At 44.4% G+C, this 6,000-nt stretch overlaps 1 protein-coding gene across 2 annotated transcripts in view; it reads right to left on the reverse strand.

The window, feature by feature from the left end:
• grm4 (glutamate metabotropic receptor 4) overlaps positions 1-5,593 on the reverse strand; it is a 451,932-nt gene extending 446,339 nt beyond the window's left edge. The window contains exon 1 of one of the 2 annotated variants that reach the window (XM_062978465.1): positions 5,099-5,593. The gene's annotated coding sequence lies outside the window, so the exon portion shown is untranslated. The remainder of the gene's footprint in view (positions 1-5,098) is intronic. The other variant, XM_003220390.3, reaches the window with a different exon arrangement.
• Between the last annotated feature and the right edge of the window lie 407 nt (positions 5,594-6,000).

Consider the following 6,000-nt stretch of genomic DNA (forward strand, 5'->3'; position numbering starts at 1 on the left):
TCACTTATCCAACATAAACGGGCCGGCAGAACGTTGGATAAGTGAATATGTTGGATAATAAGGAGAGATTAAGAAGAAGCCTATTAAACACCAAATTAGGTTATGATTTTACAAATTAAGCACCAAAATATCATGTTTTACAACAAATTTGACAGAAAAAGTAGTTCAATATGCAGGAATGCTACGTAGTAATTACTGTATTTACGAATTTAGCACTAAAATATCATGATGTATTGAAAACACTGACTACAAAAATGCGTTGGATAATCCAGAACATTGGATAAGCGAATGTTGGATAAGTGAGACTCTACTGTATATGGTTCAGCATGGAGGAAAAAGCCTGCCTTTTGGGAAATCGGAACTGCAAAGCTATGTGAAAGCATGCAACAAGAGGGAGCTGAAGTAGGACTTGCTTTTTTGTGTTGGATTTGAAAAAAGAAGGACCATGTCATGATATGCCACCCACTCATTGCACAAATTTGCACAACTTGAACCCAATGGCTCATGGTAACTTGAACCCAATAGCTCATGTGTTACCCTCTAGAAAACAAAAAGGACGTTTGCCTCAACATTTGTGTACCAGATCCTCAAATATTTCAGAATGATTAACATATCCCCTCTTAATCATGATGGTCTAAACATTTCCTGCCTAAATCCCCCCTCCTCAAAAAAACCCATGATAGAAATATAATTCACTAGCAATCAAATTGCCAGCAGAATGGAGCTCCTTCTCCAATAGTGGCAGTGGGGTTAAAACCATGATTAAGTAAATCATTGTCATATTGTTGTTATGATTATAACTGTTCCTTAAACCTACTTTACTGGGAAGCAGCTGAAGAGGGAGAAACCATTCTGCTAGTTTGGGGAAACTGGAGTTGGGTCAGAGATTATTTAATTAACCTCAGTGTACTTAACTTAGCATACATAATTAAGTAGCTCATACAGGATTCCAGCCTGTTTATTTAGTCTGATCATTCCTACCTTCTTCAGCCTTTCCTCACAGGACTTTGAAAAGCAAAATCTATGAAAAGCAAAATCCTAAATCCAATAATGCTTACCAGCTAGGATTATTTTGAGATCAACTAAAGAGTGAGGGAACTTTAAGAAGTGCTTTAATTATTGAAATTAAACATGAATTTTGTGAATCCTAGAGGAAGAAAATGGAAATTGCAGCCAGCCATATCTATGGAGATACTTGGCAGCTAAGAGTCTTGGAAGAAGAAACTAAAGCTTTATACCACACTTCTATGATAATTCAAAACCACATTGTGTTGTAGATGTGATAAAAAAAACTTGATTCTTCTTCTTCAAAATATCAGGACTTTTTACATGAAAGAACATTCACTTGAGAAGCAAAGAGTGAAGGGTGGTATGACAGCCATCTTTATATCTGAAGAAAAATCATGCAGAGAACAGGGGTGGGCTTATTTTCTGCAGCCCCAGAGAAGAAAACATGAACTAATTACAAGAAAAGAGATTTCTCCAAATCATTAGGACGAACATCTTTAGTGTAATGACTGTTCAACAGTGGGATAGACTGACTTGAAGCTGCGTCACAAGCAGAGATTGAATGGGCATCTTTCAAGAGTGCTTTTGTTGTGTATTCCTGCATGGAAAGGGATTGGACTATATGGCCTTTGCAGTCCCTTCTTTTTATAATTCTAATTCCTGGCATATCTGAGCCCTAGTCTTTGAACACAGTAACAAAACTGAATAAGCAATAACAAGTGAAATACATTGCCCATCATCCCTGAAGTCTGGCTATACCATTTAGACCTGATAGGACTCGGAATAAGAAACATCTGGAAGCTACAACTTCTCTATCCTTGAAGAACAGATTTGAGGTTTTGCTCCTTCAGTTCAGCGGAAGCGCAAATTATGGCACAAGTGACTGAAGGTTGTTGTCTATGAGTGCAATTACAGTGTTTTACAATCTGTTTATCGACAGGTTATGTTGTGCTATGAGCCCCTGCTGCTATGAATCCTTCCGCTTGTTTCAGGGATAAATCTTTTTCATCCTAAGGCCAAAGGTGAGTCAACAATAAACCGTGACTCATACTGGAGCCTCATAAGTGCTGATATAATCAAATTGATCGTGGTGGATTTCTGAGCAGAAAACACTGCCTGCCAGGTCTGGAAGGGCATGACAAAAACAAATGAGTATGGAAGCTGCGATTCAGGGGGGCATTCAGAAATGGGTGTTTTGGATTTTATGTCCCACCAACTTTCCTTTAATGCACATATCTCAGAACCGTGTTTCACCAAACAGTGTTCAGAGAGCTCTCCCAAAAGGAAATGCAAGTCAAATTCATTTCTACTACACTGTATAAGCAGAAGTCCGAGTCCGGTGATCTGAGGTACATTTCAAAAACAGCAACTCTCTCAAAGGAAAAAAATTAGAGTAAGGCAAAGTGGACTGGCATCACACCCTTCATCACAAAATCTCACCAAGATAGGGTCTCTCCCTCTCACCCCAATTCACAAGAAGCTGTTAGACTCAGCCAGCACAGGTATCACTTATTTACTACCTGCAGTGAAAACACCAACCTTTGTGCCTATGCTACTGCTAAAGATAGAAATAAGAAGTTAGTCTCTCCTTTCTTTCTACTGGCAGCTACTATCTCTCTCCTCCTCTTGTCTGAGAAATCCAAAGAGACCATTGTAGTGATGCAAAATAATGGCCTCCCTGGAAGATTTGCTAGCTAGGACAATATTTGGGGCTGGGCCTTTATTAGGAATGAGCAAAATGCTAAAGAAATGTGCCAGTTTTTGAGTTCTTGGGCTGTTTGGTACTTAAATTGGGGGAATGTGTGGAGAAAAAAGTTAACCTGAACAAGGAGCTGTCTAACTAGGGAGCTATGGTGGGCAGCTCCATGCCCTGTGTATTTCCTTTTCTCTCCTATAACTTTGAGTACTGTATTCTTTGTCTAAGAAAACCCTATGGGATTCTAGGAGTCGCCATAAGTTGTCAGGAGACTTAAAGGCACACATACATACACACAAACACAACTTTGCCAAAGGGTAACTCGCATCTTTCACAGAAGGTATTAAAAATGTATCCTCAAACCAAAGGGACAAAAATAACCCCTTGCTGAACTAAATGGAGAAGAATTAAACAAACATTTCGGTTGCCTCCAAAGACATAGCAGTAAAGGTCCATAGCCTCCAGGCATGTGAGAGAAGAGTCACAGCTGAGGTTTCCAATTCCAAGGCAACATATAGTAAAAGAGGTGGAAAAACACAGGCACCAAAGGGAGATCCATCCCCAGGTCTACAGGGCTTGCAGAAGAAAACCATGAATGGATTGCTGTGAGTTTTCTGGGATGTATGGCCATGTTCCAGAAGCATTCTGTCCTGATGTTTCACCTGCATTTATGGCAGGCATCCTCAGAGGTTGTGAGATCTGTTGGAAACCAGACAATTGGGCTTTATATATCTATAGAATTTCAGGGTGGGAGAAAGAACTCTTGTCTATTTGAAGCAGGTGTGAATGTTGCAACTGGCCACACTAATTAACATTGAATAGCCTTTCAGCTTCAAGATCTGGCTGCTTACTGCCTGGGAGAATCCTTTGTTGGGAGGTGTTAGCTAGCCCTGATTGATTCATACATGAAATTTCCCTGTTTTCTGAATGTTGTTCTTTATTTACTGTCCTGATTTTAGAGTTTTTTTAATAGTGGTTTCCTCCTTTCTACTGAAATTGTCCACATGCTTGTAGTCTGACATGGTAGTTGTTACAGTGGTCCAAATGCTGGACCACTGGACCACTCAAACAACTACCATGTCAGACTACACAGAGAAGCCCTTGAAATCGACAAGCACGTGAACAATGTCAATAGAAAGGAGAAAACCATGAAAATGAACAAAATCTGGCTACCAGTATCAAAAAACCCCTCTAAAATCAGGACAGTAAATCACTCAGAAAACAGGGGGATTCCAGACATGAATCAATCAGAGTCAGTTAACACCTCCCAACAAAGGATTCTCCCAGGCAGTAAGAAGCCAGACCTTGAAGCTGAAAGACTATTCAGTGCTAATCAAAATGGCCAATTGCAATATTCACTCCTGCCTCAAACAGAGAGTTCTTTCTCCCACCTGGACCTTCCACAGATATATAAACCCCACTTGCCTAGTTTCCAACAGACCTCACAACCGCTGAGGATGCCTGACATAGATGTGGGCGAAAGATCAGGAGAGAATGCTCACAGCAACCCAGTGATTCCGTCCATGAAAACCTTCCACAACACATAAAACTATGAATGCCATTAACCGGGAAGAGAAAGGTGGAAGAGGCCGAAATAATCCGCAAGGCATCTTCTGAGCCATCTACAATAAGCAGCATCACGTAGCACTAAATCACCCAAGTGGTGTCTGTCTGGACCGGTTTCCAGCTTTAATTCCCTATTCTCTATCTGATCACATTTGCTCCTCAAATCATTCTCCATCTTTGGGGGGAAAAGAATAAGAAACTCTGCTGCAACCCGAACAGATTAAACGTCCTTCTGGTCCATCTCACCAAAAGGCTGGAGCGTTTGGAGCCTCAACTCGGAGTGTACAGAAATCTTTCCGAAACAGGAACTGGCGCGAAGGCAAGGGCGCCTGCCTGCCCATTTGCTCCGATGCCCCCCAGCGTTTGCTGCAGTTTTTCCTCCCCCTGCCCACCCTCCATGAGATGGGAGTCCTACTATATTGATCACAGAAGATTAAAGGAACATTTCCCCGACTTCTCCCTCCCCTTTCAGCCCTGCTACCCCTTCATCACCCATCTAGCCCCCCTGCCCGCGCTGCCACGTTCATGGACATCTCCTCCAGCATCCAAATCTTCTCAACCCCGGGCAAAGTTCCTCACAGGTGGCCAGTCCTTCCATAGGCATCCTAAGGAGGATGGAGAGGGGCAGTCTCTCTCTCCAGAGGAACCCCAAACACAATCTTTGGGTAAAGGATCTCGAAGAGCCCGTTTTCCCCCCAAAGATTAAGGGGAGGCATGTTACACGGTAAGGCAATCGCAGGCTTCTCCAGATTAAAAGGAGAGCGTGAAACAAGACTTGAGGAAGGTATGTTGAGGGAATCCTCACGATGGAGGGAGATTATTACTCACCCTCAGAAATCAGGCGAAGTTGGGTGAAATCCTCCCATCCCTTTCTTGTCGAGAAAGAAATTCAAGCTTCCTTGCTTCCCGACTTGCCTGCAGGCTTCACTTTCTGGAGGCGCTGCTGGACTGGCCACGAAGCTCTCTCTTCCCAGCACTTGCGCTGCTCAACTCCTTGGGGGGAAATTCTGCCTGGATCAAAAAGAAAAGCCTCCCCGTCCTTTGCTTCCTGCCTTTCGCAGGGTTGCAGTCCTGTCCAAAATCAGGATGGGTCTGGCATAGTTCGGGAGGCAGTTCCTAGCGGGGGATCTCCTCCTCCTCCTCCTCCTCCTCCTCCTCCTCCTCCTCCCTTTTTGCCTTCGCGCCTCCCTCGACAAGCCCTTCCTGTGCCCGGTGCAGATCCCCTGCTTTTCTCTTTCACCTCCTGGTAATTAATGGATCTTCGTGGACCTCGTCGGGCTAGATGGAGGTTTGAGTTCTCCCCCTTCCTTCCTTCCCTCCCTCCCTCCTTCCCTCCCTCCCTCCTTCCCTCCTCTTCCCGCGTGCACGGGCGCCGGCGCGTCCGCACACGAGCGCGTCCACGCTTCCCAAGTGCCTGGGAATGATAGGAAGCCGGGGCTGGTCCGGAGGAGCTGTCCGCCTCCGGTGGTGCTGAAAGAGCCCCCCAGGTGCTAGCAAGAGGCGGGAGGCGATAGGAGGAAGCCGGCTGGGAATATTTGACTCTTTTACTCCCTTTGGATCTTGCTGAAGAAAAGCGGTTTTCCCGGAGCGAAGAGCCAGGCTGAGGCGCACACCATCCAGTTGCCAAGAAAGCCTAGAATTGCGCCCATATAGCAGCGGGACTCCAGCCTTGAGGCACGGTAATGTGTGGCTCCGGACGAGGAGCCATCCTTCCTGTCTCTTAAGACTGA

Source organism: Anolis carolinensis, chromosome 4, assembly GCF_035594765.1.
Source record: "Anolis carolinensis isolate JA03-04 chromosome 4, rAnoCar3.1.pri, whole genome shotgun sequence".
NCBI classification, from domain to species: domain Eukaryota; kingdom Metazoa; phylum Chordata; class Lepidosauria; order Squamata; family Dactyloidae; genus Anolis; species Anolis carolinensis.